The sequence below is a fragment of the Ornithorhynchus anatinus genome, chromosome X1, assembly GCF_004115215.2.
Source record: "Ornithorhynchus anatinus isolate Pmale09 chromosome X1, mOrnAna1.pri.v4, whole genome shotgun sequence".
NCBI classification, from domain to species: Eukaryota; Metazoa; Chordata; class Mammalia; order Monotremata; family Ornithorhynchidae; genus Ornithorhynchus; species Ornithorhynchus anatinus.
In genome coordinates, this window is record NC_041749.1 from 63,610,694 (window position 1) to 63,625,649 (window position 14,956).

The 14,956-nt window shown below is 43.0% G+C and overlaps 1 long non-coding RNA gene across 1 annotated transcript in view; it reads left to right on the forward strand.

Moving 5' to 3' along the window:
- The first annotated feature begins 3,342 nt into the window (after window positions 1-3,342).
- Window positions 3,343-14,956, forward strand: part of LOC120638053 — a 49,621-nt gene continuing 38,007 nt past the window's right edge. Inside the window, exon 1 of the long non-coding RNA XR_005659510.1 lies at window positions 3,343-3,726. This is a non-coding gene — a long non-coding RNA (uncharacterized LOC120638053). The remainder of the gene's footprint in view (window positions 3,727-14,956) is intronic.

The window sequence follows — 14,956 nt, forward strand, 5'->3', positions numbered from 1 at the left end:
CTCCAGAAAGCACTTGGCCAGGGCAAGAACAAGGGAGTGCCTCAGTTTCCTAATGTGTAAAAATGGGGCTTAAATACCCATTCTCCCTCCTAGTTAGACTGTGAGCCCCCTGTCCCACCTCATTTGCTTTTATCTACCCCAGTGCTTAGTACTTTGTTTCAGACATAGTAATCACTTAAAAATGCCATTATTATTATTACTATCATCATCATTATAATTGAAGCAACCCCCCCCCCATTTTTTTAAATGATATTAAGCAATTACTATGTGCCAGGTACAGTTCTGAGCTCTGGGGTAGATACAAGATAAACAGGTTAGACATAGTCCCTGTCCCACATGGGGCTCACAATCTTAATCCCCATTTTACAGATGAGGTAACTGAGGCACAGAGAAGTGAAGTGACTTGCCCAAGGTCACACAGCAGACAAGTGGCAGAGTCAGAATTAGAGCCCAGATCCTTCTGACTCCCAGGCCTATGCCCTATCCACTAGGTCACACTTCTTTAATAGCCGTGCCCCTGCCTTCCAATAGCTGATACATGTGGCAGCCACTCTCCAGAGTTGTCCATACCAGGAGGGGGTCACACCACCTAGAGCCTGTGGTAATTTCCCCAGTTGGCTCTACCCGAGAGGCAGCCTTGTTTACAGGATACCTCCCAGTCACAAGGTAAAGCATGGCAAGAGAGACAGTGAAGGAAACTGAGAAGGTTCTTCCACACAGTCAGAACTCACTCTTCCAGTATGTTCAATTCTCCTATAACATGGAAATTGCATTTTTGCAGAATCCTGCAGTAAGGAAAACTAGCATTGTAATAGTCAATGTGTCCATAGCATGCACAAAAACTGTTCTTTTCATACAGTGCATTGTGAGTATCCAAACAGGCTCACTTTTGTCAGAAAAATACTCTCCAGTTCTGCTGTCAAATTATTGAAGAAACTGGGTAATGCTACTTGTATTCTGTAAGAATTGAGTGCATTTTACAGTCTATACTGTGCTTTTTTTCTTGATCTTAGTATGCAGTTTCGTGTTTTTTGTATTATTGTGCATTTAGATTGATTCTATAAAGGGGAGTGGCCTACGAAGCAACAGGAGATAGAGAAGTGGGACATGTGCACCGTATCTGAAGGTGGAATTTTGCATATGGATGCAAATCAACCCCCAATCCTCATTTAACTAAAATAAAGATGCTGTGTCATAATTTGCTTCTAGAGAACAACTCCAAACTTTTCACCTCTTTGTCCACAAAGAAGAAAGAGTCCTTTAGCCCATTTATTTCATTAGGCTTCTAACAACCACAGTCACATATTTTGGCAAATGAATCTGGCAAGAGTCAGAAAGAAAAAAACAAGTTTGAACTGCTGTAGTCCAAGCAAGAAAGCATCTTTCCCACTCCCTCTTTCTCTCTTTTTTCATTCTTTTTTCTTTCTCTCAAACTACACAAGTGGAAAGAACAATCATAAAAAAATAATTCAACACAAAGCTGTTGTGTAGCTTTCCTAAACGGGATAAACTTTTTTTTAAAGTTGGCAAAATTTAAAGGGGTTACAGGTTTTCCAGATGTGTTCTCTGTGAGGTAATATAAATAAGCACATTTCCTCAGCTGAAGGAGATGGCCAAATGTACCTGCATAATTGGACTCATTGGCTAAACTACCATGAACTGGTAGTGATTCCTCCATTTGCTCAAATGTTGAATTAGCAAAAACAACCAGGAAAGAGAAGATTATTCTAATGTTGTTCTTTTTCATTCCAGAGCCATGGAGTATGCAGGTAAGGAGTAGTCTGTTTGAACCATCCAGTTCAACCCTGCTCATTAAGTTCTTAGTTCTTGCCTTCAGACCACACTTTCTGGAATGGATGAACTCAGATTATTCTTACTTTTATTAAGAATATCATGTACATGGAGGATGTAACCTTATTAGCCTCCTTCCAAAGGGAAAAAAAATTGAGAAAATACCCAGAGTGCTTTCACAAACCAGCATCCTATTACCCTGCCCTTCTGACATTGCCTTGGAGATCGCTTCGGCACTCCTATTGTGAGCCCCTATTAAACAATAGCCAAACACCTTTGCCCTTCCTCCTTCTTCCTTCCTGGGGCTGTGCACATTGCTTTGGCTTTGCTTTTAGCTTGTGCTGGCCTGAGACCTCGAAGGTTGTTGCCAAGTTTGAGAACAGACTCTCTGTCATCTTGGTGATCCTGCAGAGTTAGGGGAGAGGTCTTCATATAAGGTTTTTGAAAAGAGTTTTCCACATGTGCATTAAAGGGTAAAATAGGAAACATGCAGAAAAGTAGGAAAAGGGTAAAATAGGAAAAAAGTCAGAAAAATAGGAAAAGAGCAAGTGCAAAATTGGACTCCCCAGTGGTCACTGAAGCACTTTCTCTGTGGCATGTAGGATAGTTGGCACATTTCCTAAGAGAGGAATGGATGACTGACCACAGAAATCAAACTCTGCTCTATCTCAAACCCATCATTTCTCAAGTGTAGCCACTAAAACATTTCACTGTGTCCACTGGCAAACTGGTAGCAATTGACAGTGAGAGCCAGTGTTGAACCTGAATATTCACCAACCCTTTGAAATGTAAATAAGAATATAAGCACTGCCATTACAACATAAAACTAATGGCCCATCTAGCCTAGTATGCTGTATCTGGCAGTGGTAAAAGGGCTGCTTGGAGGAAATAGAAAAGTTCCTTTCCAGACCACACCATGAAAACGTACAAGGTAGGGGAAAGCTTTGACTTCAAAAAAGGGCTTTCATTCCCCATTGTTTGGTTTCGGAGTGAACATAGGATGGTGTAGCTTTACCATTCAAAAAATTGGTTGTGTTGGGAGAAGACATGTTTCCTTGGGAAGGAGAAGTGAGGAAGGGAATAGAGCAACCACATGTTCAGTTTTGCCAAGAATTAGGAGTGAGGAAGGGGAGGGATATGTTCTCAGCAATGTGTATCAATTTGGCTGAAGGTTCTCAAAGTGTGGTTCTTGGTTTCCTGATATGTCTTTGGACACATGGGTATGAGAATTGAAAGTGGAACATCTGGTAATCCTGGGGAGAGGGAGAGTTGAGAGGGAAGAGAATAATCATAATAACTGCAGTATTAAGCATTAACTATGTGTCAAGTACTGTACTGATCATTGGGATATATACAAGATATTGAGGTTCCACATGTGGTTCACAGTCTAAGCTGTAGGGAGAACAGGCACTGAATCCCCATTTTGCAGATGAGGGAACTGATGAGAAAAGTTAAGTGTCTTGCCCAAGGCCACACAGCAGGTAAGTGGCAGAGCCGGGATTAGAATCCATGTCTTGTGACTTCCAGGCCTGTGCTCTTTCCACTAGGCCATGCTGCTTCCTCAGAGAAGAAAAAGAGAGAGAGAGTTGGAGAATAGAAAGAAATGCAGGAAGATCCGGAAGAGGGTGAAACAGAAGATATGGAGGCTGCAAGAGGAGAAGCAAAGAATTTTCAATATTTCTGGGATCCTCAATGACTAATCAGAAGTTCCTTTGTACCTTCCGGTGATTTTGACTTTCTAAAGTTTCATTACAGATGCTCCCCTTGAAAATGACATTGCCACCAAATTGGGATGACTTCAGTAGCAGCAATTTCTTCTGTGAACCTTAACTCTAACTCATCATTCCCTACTGATGTCTTGCAAGATATCTCAAATTACTGGGAACCAGGACATGAGAATTTACTCGGATGGTCTGGCAGAAGGACTGACCCATGGTAAATATTTGTATCTGCTTGGCTACTGCAGGGCTGGAAGAGGAGTGGAGGGGTGGAGCAGTGAGTGGATAAATTGTTAATATTTTGCTCCAAATGGGGCCAGTTATTTGTTATAAGGCTCAAGTCCTGTTAGGGAATTCTGGCTTACCATCCTATTACAAGGAGTACAGGCCCCTCGCTTTAATGGCTTATCAGGGGGAAGGAATCTTCTTGAAGAGGAAGCTGTGTGACTCCCACTTTGCCTGGGGCTAACACAGCCTCTCCCACTTAGCTAAAATAGTAGACCCTGCACCATCACAACCAGAGTAGGGTATGGCAATTTGTGAGGAACACCACTGGGGGAAGTGCCCCAAGTCAGGGTCGGCTATAAGAGGGCATATGATCACAGCTGCCCCAGGTCTTACACCACTCTCCAACTGGTCTTAGCTATTGAGAAAGTAAATCATCTTCTGTACCAGAGGGATGAGGTTGAGCCTAAGGAAACTGAATAGAAGGTACAAATTTTTATAAAACTGAGAAATTGAATTCCCAGGCCGATACCAGTATTGTGTTTCCCTAGGCTACTGGGGTTGACAGTCAAAAAATGCGTCATTGCTCTGACACTGGCAAATGTAGACTGTGCTGGACCATGTCATAGAGGCCAGGAAAAAACCCACGCAGGCTAGCAGGTTCAGAAGAACCCATCAGCAAGGCCAGATTATTGTACCTAGTACGTAACTGATTGAAAGGAAAAATGTTAACATTTAGATTCAAGTAAATGTAAAAATATTAATCTGCCAAATAAAATAGTTTCCTTGGAACTAAATAAACACTCTCCCAGGGACTGACCTGAGGAAGAAGCCAGCTGCTTCTATTTAAGGCTTCCCCTGTGTCTCCCTCTCTCTCCTCAACAGAATCAGCTGGATGAAGAGCAAAACTGGTTCACTTGTAAAGTAACCCTTTTTCCCAACAAGGACCTAGGAGCAGGGAGAAAAGGAAGACAGGCAGCAGCTGCTGTTTAAATTTCCCCATTTGTGTGCTGACTGCTTCCTTCTCATCTCATTTTAAAAATCCTCCCTCCCTATCTACAGTTACCTCTCCCCTCCACCCCTGATGCTTGGCTGTAGCTGGAAGAATTAGGCCTCTTAAACACTCTTGCTCTCTTTTCTGTAATGTACAGGGCTTCTGGAAACACATCAGAGCCACTTTCTGTGCCATGTCAAAAGGCAGTGTATAATAGTTGTCTGATTACAAGTTGACTATCAAGTTGAGAATTTTTTAAAGGGTAGAGGAGCCTTGATCAATATTCAATAAGTAGGGGTCATTGCTCTATTCAGCAGGAAGAAAAGGGAAATAAGGATGTATACATTAGTCATCATCCTTCTTCAGATTCCTTGGGCAGGAAGTCCCACAGTAAGTCCCAGTGGTAAAAATCCAGAGTATTCAAGTTAGCAGAATGATGGACTTCCCTTTTATGAACGATAGGGAGTTGGGCTTGGATTAGGACCTGTTGTTCTTTCAAGAAAGCTAGCTGTTCAAGATTGTGGAAAAAAAGGGGGGGATGGTGGGGAGGGACTATTGTTTCAGTGTCATTATGACCAGGCCCTACTCCCCACCTCAGGAAATCCTCTCCTTGGGCTTCAGAGCTACAAGTTTTGGGAAGGGAAAATATAATTGCTCCCAATATTTGAATGCTAAAGGACCAGAGGTAAAGTACTTTTTCACCTGAAGATTCTTCAACTTGGGAATTCCCTTTTCCTCCCAGTCTAAGAGGGTCCTCATTTGTTAACTTCCTAGTAAAGATTAGGAGCTGGTGTTCTTTCAAGAAAGCTAGCTGTTCAAGGCTGTGCAAAAAAAAGGGGGGGCAAGGGGTGGTGGGGGTTGTTTTAGTGTCATTATGACTAGGCTCTCCTCCCCACCTTAGGGAATCCTCTCTCTGGGCTTCAAATCTACAGTTCATGGGAAAAGAAAATATAATTGCTCCCCATATTTGAATTCTAAAGGACCAGAGGCAAAGTATTTTTTCGATTGAAGACTCTTCAACTTTGGAATTCCCCTTTCCTCCCAGTCCAAAGAGTCCTCATTTGTTAACTTCCTAACATGGAGTAACTAAAAATACATTTTTTTCTTAATAAAGCTTTTATTCATATGAGGAAAAAAGTGCCTATTGGGTTAAGGCAGAACTGTAAGTCTAGTTGTTTTGCTGTAGTTTTTCTTAATTTGGGAGAGGGGAGCATGCTTGTATATGTTTTTGAGTGATGCATATGGCCCAGGCCTTGCTATAGTGGAAATGATTTTTTTATTCATTAAATAATACTTTTATTTATCTTTCTATGTACAGATAGCTATATCTGAAATGCATTCAATTTTTATCCATGAATTTTTTTTCTTCTAAAAGCAAATGGGGTTTTGGGAGCTTACAAGGAGACTGCTTGAAGTAAACATTTGGGTGGTCTGTTGATATTCACAGAGCACATTTGAAATTAACTAAATTGCTTTCTATGAGAAACAGGCTTTAATGCTGTTCAAAGAGCTGGGGCTTTGTAAGTGAACTTGGTAAGTAGCACAAGTTGTCTTTATACTGCAAGCTTGGTTGTTTTAATAGTGCATCTGCTAATGAAGGAAATAGGGTTGGTAGAATGGAGAGGCTGAAGGTTATGAAATGTCCTCTGAATACAGGGATTTTTAACTAGATCTTTCTTTGGCAGAAGGGAATTAACACATTTTCCATCTGTAGTCCTACCTCAAAGAAAATCAGCAGTGCATATGCACTCTAAATTGCCTTGCTTTGGGAAGGCTGTATCTAGAGCTGTGAATTGCTGGGGTAAAAAGGTGGGTGTCTTTTTTTCCCCTCTAGTGATAGTCTCTAATATGAACATAAAAGGAGAGAGGGAACTGGGAAAAGATGAAAAGTGGGGATGGGTTCCCAGACACTCAGATCTTCATCTTGCCCTCCTGGCATCACCACTAACGCTGCCCTCCATTGCCTCAGCTTCTCTCTCACCATTCACCACCACTCCAGGTAGACTCATTTGCAGTCATGCCTTTCAGGTTCCTAGTGACATCCCAGTGGAATAATTCTTCATTGGCTAGCTCTGCCATACTCAGAGCAAGATCAACACTTAAGTTTTGTATTTTCTTCCTACAGCATTAAATGAGTAGTGGCCTACTCTGACATATCTAAGGCATAGTGGGATATCAGAAATGCACACCACTTTGCAGATAGATTTTGTATGAATCACATCCTGGATTATCTCAATTTGCCTCATGTATTATCCCATTTCCTTCAACTCTGAAGATGGAGTGAACAAAACATTTTGAAGTATCGAAGTGAACATATTTTAATCAAGCTAAGAGTCCAAGAGAACTACCAGTCACCAAAGCCACCAAGACTTACTTGCTAATAACCCCTGCAAATCATTTTTTCCAAGCTCCCCTTCTGAATTCTAAATACCAAACCTCCATTTGAGTCTAACAAATCAAAAAAAAGCTAAGCAATTCCAAGCACAAACACAATCTCTCTCGAGTCATTGAGAAGCTGCAAGGCAAAGGGAATCTCGAAACATTGGTACTTGCCATTTACCCTTAATTTTTGGACAGGATGTTTTGTGTGTTTCTTTAGTATGGGGCAACTGGGCCTCTGTGCTAGATTGGCCCACAGCCCCACAGGACCTTTTCTTGAGCACATTCTGTAATGGGATGCAAAGGGAAGTCATTGCACACCTGGGGAAATCTTGTAGAAACTCCTAACCACTAGGAAAAGTGAATGGGCCATGTACAGCAGCCACCCCTTATAGCAGGCCTCTGCCCTTGTCCCTTTGTCACTATCCTCCTGCTCTGTGGAGAATTTGCTTCCAGAGCTGCCTTTGCTGAAAATCCCAAACTTATGCTCTGATAGGAATGTAATAGCAGTAGGAGGGAGGGTGAAGAAAGACTGGAGGGAAAGAAGTGGGCCACCACCAACCCACAGCCCCTTTTGCCTTCCACGTAGAATTTTTTTCTCTGAATATCACTAAAGTGAATAAATTCTACTTGTGAAGAAAGGATATGTCATACTCTCTGGAAAATTTGCTGAACACTAAATTGTTCCAGTAAAATAAGGGGTCACAATTCATTAAACATTTAAATTCACTTGGGGTTTTTTCTGTGTACCCCTCCTCTCTTTTTTTCTTGCCTGGCCTTGCACTTTTTCTCTCTTTCTCATTCTGTGTGTGTGTGTGTGTGTGTGTGTGTATTTGTCTCGCTTTCCCTCTCTCTTTTTTCCTCCCTTCCCCTACCCCCCTCTCTCTTTTATGTTTTTTAAGGCGTCAGAGCCTGCGTTGTTTCAGGAGGAGGAGGGAGGCCAGCTCTGCTGTGTTTATAGACTCTGTTGCCTGGCTGCAGAACTATGATCAGCATCAGCCCTAATGTCGAGCTGATAGCTTCTTTAAGTACACAGTGGCAGGCTGTGCAATCAGTATCGACGTGCAGAGCGATGTAGTCCAAGTAAGGATGACGTGTTCTCTCACTGAATTGAGGGGAAAATATCAGGAGGAAAGACCCTTGAAGTGATTCACATCTTCTTTCTCCATCGAGTTTAAACCAGAAGGAAATGTTCTTGAATGGTATACTAGAACATTAGAGTGGGTGGGAAAGATTTCTGGAAGGGGATAATGGTGAAATAGATCACTTTATTTAAACTGGTTGTCAATAGAGCTTCCATGAAGACATTTCCAGCAGGAAACATTGACTCTCAGCACCAACTTAAATTTGGAGCCTTGAAATATCTTTTCCTTATGGCAAGACCAATGTAAAAGGAGTTTATTTTCAGGGACATATTCAAAACACTAGCGCTTTCTAAAGCAACTGTCAGGATAGCTGCCATTGACTTCTTGTATTCTTGCAAAGAGAGAGAAGAGTCAACTTTTTCATATGAAATGTAAATGCTTGTGTTTTTGCAGCTGCCCTGATCCCGTTTTTACTTTCCTTTTGTGAAAGGCTTATTGCTAACTCCCACAGACTTTTTTCAGCTTATAAATATGTTGATAAACAGACTCCCCATGTCAAGCTGCTCTGTGTTAAACTTCACTCCCTCATTGGCGGACATTAGCGATTTGCTTTCTTTGCACTGAAAATCTCCAGGCGAGCAGTCTGGGTGAGCTGCAGTGGTTTTGTCAGGAGCCACAGCTCTGAAGGTGACTTATGGTAAGGAGTAGCTGAGTGCTGAATCAATTTGCCAGCTCTGGCAGTTTCTGGGATTTCTTTAATCTTCCAATCACTTTTATTCCTTCACAATCTGAAGTCTTTTTGGAAGGTCAAGCAAACTTTGCTGTACATCAACAGGGGACTCAAAAGAGGAGTTTTAAAAACAATCCTGGAACTTAGGAAATATTCTCAAGATACGCCATGTGCTCTTTCCCTCTCTCCTTCTTTAAAAATAGGATCTCTATCCTTTCCCTATTGACATTAGTTTCTCAGAAGCCAACGGATGTTCAGTTTACTTGCCTTCATCATCAGTGAAGTATATTTTTGAGATGATGCATGAGAGAATAGCGGCCCTATTGACACTGGGGTTTGTTTGCATGTAAGTGCAGAACCTAATAAAAGCAGGACCCTCCTTCTCTTTCTTTATTACTTCCAGCTTCTAGAGGCCTGGCATATTTTTTTCCCAAACCACGTTTTAAGTCGGAGCTGCATAACTTTGGGAATCATTATTTGTAAAGGAAAGTTCTAAGAGATGCCACTCTATCTTCCTATTTATTCATGGCCCAAGACACAAGACCTGCTAATAACTGCCCCTGGCAGGATAATTCTGGAATTTCTGACCGACCAGACTGATGAGTTCTCTAGAGAATTAACAGAGAAGAGATTCAGGCCATTAAAACTTTCCAAACATCAGTGGTATTTACAGAGATCCTACTTTGTGTTATATAAAGTACCATGATTTTCATTGCATTGTGGTGGGGAGGGGGCACTGATAGTGACAGGGACTAAATTTCTTAATACTCCCAACAGTTTTTACTGTCTCTTACCCAAGTTGCCATATCCATTGGTTATTGTTGAGGTGTGGGGGGTTCCCTTTGACGTGAGATGTTGGGTATGGAAACTGTGTCTTGTCATCTCTCCAGGATATGAAGATTGTGACAACCTAAGCCTTTGCTCTGGAGTTCTCCCCATCACATCTGAGGTTGCTGCCCTGATTCCTTCTTTTCTCCTCCCAATCTATTTTCTTTCTTCATCCAGGCAAAAGGGTCTCTCTGCCTCTTAGGCTGCTCATGGGAAGAGCTTATTCCAGAAAAGAAGGGTGGGAGTGGTTGAGTATATGAAGATTTTGTGGAAGTGGAATGGGGGTTGGAGGAAGAGAGAAAAGAAGGTGTTGGAAGAAATATTTGAATCTTTGAGATGGCTACCTTGGTCTACAATCAGCCTCTCATGGGGTGTCCTCAACTTGGTGGACTTAGTTTTGGAGAAGTTGTCCTATCTGGTGGGTATTGTTTGTTTTCATGAGCCCAATCTTTTCACTATATGTTTTTCAGTAAGAAATTTTATTACTGATATAATTTATCTTTTGCTAGGGATCATTCTTTAACTCCTTATTAGCTTGTGTTGGCTCTTCTGGACTTCCCCCCCACATCCCCTGCTCTTTCCCCTTCCCCCCCTTCAGCACTGTGCTCATTTGTATATATTATTTATTACCCTATTTTGTTAATAAGGTGTATATCTCCTTGATTCTATTTATCTTGATGATGTTGTCTTGTTTCTGTTTTGTTCTGTTTTGCTTTGCTGTCTGTCTCCCCCATTTACACTGTGAGCCTTCTTTGGGCAGGGATTGTCTCTGTCTGTTGCACATTGTACATTCCAACTACTCTGCACATAGTAAGCACTCAATAAATACTATTGAATGAATGAATGAACTTCTCTTTTCCTTTAATAATAATGATGGTATTTGCTAAGCCCCTACTATGTGCCAAGAAATGTTCTAAGCACTGGAGCACTGTTCTAAACACTGGATAGCTTTAATATCTTACCCTCTCTTAAAGGTTTGTTAGTTATGGTACTTATTGGCCATTTAATCAATCAGTGGTCTTTATTCATTCAATAGTATTTATTGAGAGCTTACTATGTGCAGAGCACTCTACTAAGTGCTTGGAATGTACAAATCGGCAACAGATACAGTCCCTGCCCATTGATGGGCTTACAGTCTAATCGGGGGAGACAGACAGACAGACAAAAACAATAGCAATAAATAGAATCAAGGGGAGGAACATCTCATTAAAACAATAGCAATAAATAGAATCAAGGTGATGTACAACTCATTAACAAAATAAATAGGGTAATGAAAATATATACAATTGAGCATTCGAGCACAGTGCTGAGGGGAGGGGAAGGGAGAGGGGGAGGAGCAGAGGAAACGGGGGGAAAAGAGGGCTTAGCTGAGGGGAGGTGAAGGGGGGGTAAAGAGGCAGCAGAGGGAGCAGAGGGAAAAGGGGAAGCTCAGTCTGGGAAGGCCTCTTGGAGGAGGTGGAAGAGGGGAAGAGAGTTTGGCAGAGGTGAGGAGGGAGGGCATTCCAGGACAGAGGGAGGATGTGGGCCAGAGGTCGATGGCGGGATAGGCGTGAATGGGGGACAGTGAGGAGGTCGGCGGCAGAGGAGTGGACCGTGCGGGGTGGGCAGCAGAAAGAGAGAAGGGAGATAAGGTAGGAGGGAGCAAGGTGATGGAGAGCCTTGAAGCCCAGAGTGAGGAGTTTCTGTTTCATGCGGAGGTTGATAGGCAACCACTGGAGGTTTTTAAGGAGGGGAGTGACATGCCCAGAGCATTTCTGCAGGAAGATGATCCGGGCAGCAGAATGAAGAATAGACTGGAGTGGGAAGAGACAGGAGGAAAGGAGATCTGAGAGAAGGCTGACACAATAATCCAGCCGGGATATTATGAGAGCTTGTACCAGTACGATAGCTGTTTGGATGGAAAGGAAAGGGCAGATCTTGGGCGATACTGTAAAGGTGAGACTGGCAGGTATTGGTGACAGATTGGATGTGTGGGGTGAAAGAGAGAGCTGAGTGAAGGATGACACGAAGGTTGCGGGCTTGGGAGACAGGAAGGATAGTCGTACCATCCACAGTGACAGGGAAGTCAGGAAGAGGACAGGGTTTGGGAGGGAAGATAAGGAGCTCAGCTTTGAACATGTTGAGTTTTAGGTGGCGGGCAGACACCCAGGTGGAGACGTCTTGGAGGCAGGAGGAGATACAAGCCTGAAGGGAGGGGGAGAGAACAGGGGAGGAGATGTAGATTTGGGTGTCATCTGCATAGAGATCATAGTTGAAGCTGTGGGAGCAAATGAGTTCACCAAGGGAGTAAGTATAGATGGAGAACAGAAGGGGGCCAAGAACTGACCCTTGAGGAACCCCTACAGTTAATGGATGGGAAGGGGAGGAGGAGCCCATGAAGGAGACCGAGAATGAATGGCCAGAAAGATAAGAGGAGAACCAGGAGAGGAAGGCGTCCATGAAGCCAAGGTGAGATAAGGTATGGAGGAGAAGGGGATGATTGACAGTGTCAAAGGCACTTTTTAGATGTCATTTTTATGTCATTTTTAGATCATCCTTATGGCTTCTGGCAGAATGGAGTAGACCCTACCACTGAAAGCTAGAGACTGGAGGATTGCACATTGTTCAGCATTTGGCCGACTATACCTGTATATCTGAACTCATGACTCTGGAGCCCCCTAGTTCTGGCCCTGGAGTTTAAAAGAGAACATAAGGGCCCTAGAGGATCCTCTCTATGTTGCAGCCATCCCTGGGGGATGAGGGGGTGAAAGGGAGAAGAAAAGCCTGGAAGGAGAGAGGGTCTTCTCTAGGCTAAGATATCCCCTCCCTTGAGATAAGCCAACCCAAGATTTGCAATAGTCCAGGGAATATTCCAAGAGACAATGGTGCTCTAGGGTCTTCTCAAAGCCTATCAGAGTCCATAAGATTCCTGAGAGAAGGGAAGGGGGAATCTCGAACAACCCTGAGACTTCCTTAAACCAGTAACTCTCCGAATACCATGTGACCCCCCGGGGTGATTTCAGATCAGCTAGGGCTACCCTGGGCCCAACATGATAGTCACTCCAGTGTGGCCTGGGAAAATCCCAAAGCCATCTTGGGACTCTAGGGGTCCTGAACCTCTTAGTCTCAGACTGCGTTCTGTGCTAGAATTTATGGCTTGACTCCAGTTTTCTACAGCCTTCAGATGATAAGCAGGAGAGGCAGTTCTCTCAGGGCATGCTGTCTAGGATAATAATAATAATAATGTTGGTATTTGTTAAGTGCTTACTATGTGCAGAGCACTGTTCTAAGCGCTGGGGTAGACACAGGGGAATCAGATTGTCCCATGTGGGGCTCACAGTCTTAATCCCCATTTTACAGATGAGGTAACTGAGGCACAGAGAAGTTGTGACTTGCCCACAGTTACACAGCTGACAAGTGGCCGAGCTGGGATTCGAACCCATGACCTCTGACTCCAAAGCCATGCTCTTTCCACTGAGCCACGTAGGATGGCAACAGGGCAGCAGCAGTTGAAAACATGAAACATTTCCAACTTCTGAGTCACACTGGGTGTGAAGCCTGCTTTAACTGGGAAGTACAAAGGCTCTGGAGCAAGTGAGGAGGGTTCAGATAAGCAGAAAGAGAAGATAGAGAAGCCGCATGGTGTAGTAGACAGAGCATGGGCCTGGGAGTCAGAAGGTCATGGGTTCTAATACTGGCTCTGCTGCTTGTCTGCTGTGTGACCTTGGACAGATCACTTCACTTCTCTGTGCCTTAGTTACCTCATCTGTAAAATGGGGATTGAAACTGAGAGCCCTATGTGGGATAGAGACTGTATCTAACCAGATTACCTCTTATCTACCCCAGCGCTTAGTACATTGCCTGACACATAGTAAGCACTTAAAAAATACCATAATTATTATTTTTATTATCAATAATGATAATAGCATTTGTTAAGTGCTTACTATGTGCCAAGCATTGTACTAAGTGCTGGGGTCAATGCAAGATAATCAGATCCCACATGGGGATCTGTTACTGCTACCTTGTTAATCCAATCACTTATCCTATCCCTCCCTGATTATTGTATCAGTCTCCTTGTTGACCTTTCAGCCTCCTGTCTCTCTCCACTCCAGTCCATACATCACTCTGCTGTCCAAATCATTTTTCTGCAAAAACATTCAGACCATGTTGCCCCAGAAACACCTTACAATCAGCTTTAAAAGACTCAATCACCTCACTATTCTCATTCTACAACCCAGCCCACACACTTCACTCCTCTAATGCCAACCTTCTCACTGTACCTCGATTTTGTCTATCTCACCGCCGACCTCTCACCCATGTCCTGCCTCTGGCCTGGGACACACTTCCTCCTCAAATCTGACAGACAATTTTTCTCCCCCACTTCAAAGCCTTATTGAAGGTACATCTCCTCTAAGAGGTTTTTCCTGACTAAGCCCTCTTTTCCTTTTCTTCAACTCCTTTTTGCTTCCCCCAACTTATTCCCTTAGTCATCTCCCCTCTTAGCTGCATATCACTCATGTATATATCTGTAATTTATTTATATTAATGTTTGTCTCCCCCTCTAGATTGTAAGCTCATTGTAGGCAGGGAATGTGTCTGCTATATTCTTGTGTTGTACTCTCCCAGGCATTTAGTACAGTGCTCTGCCCACAGTAAGTGCTCAATAAATACGATTTACTGCCTGACTGACATGGGACTCACAGTCTAAGAAGGAGGGAGAACAGGTATTGAATTCCCATTTTGCAGATGAAGGGACTAAAGCACAGAGAAGTTAAGTGACTTGCCCAAGGTCAAACAGCAGACAAATGGTGGAACTGGAATTTTCAGTTACAGTTTGGTGAACAATGAGTCATTTTTGTCTGGAAGGTCTAGATTGATATTTTAGATTGTCCTCAGAATGACCAGATACTTGAACAGCTCTCCACTCAACTTGGCTGTGTTGACCTGGCTATGGAATGCTGTTTGTGTGCAGAAGAATCTCGCTACCTTGACCTCAGGCCCACATAGGCTTGTTAAAAATGGTCCCTATCCCATAAGGGCTAGGTAACAGTTGTTTCTGATGCATTTATGCTTTGTGACTATAGTTATGTTCCAATTCATAATTCACTAGCAGACTTCCCCCAAATACTCCACCAGTCCACAGTTCATTCATTCATTCAATCAATCAATCATACTTATTGAGCACTTACTTCATGCAGAGGACTAAGTGCTTGGGAAAGTACAATGC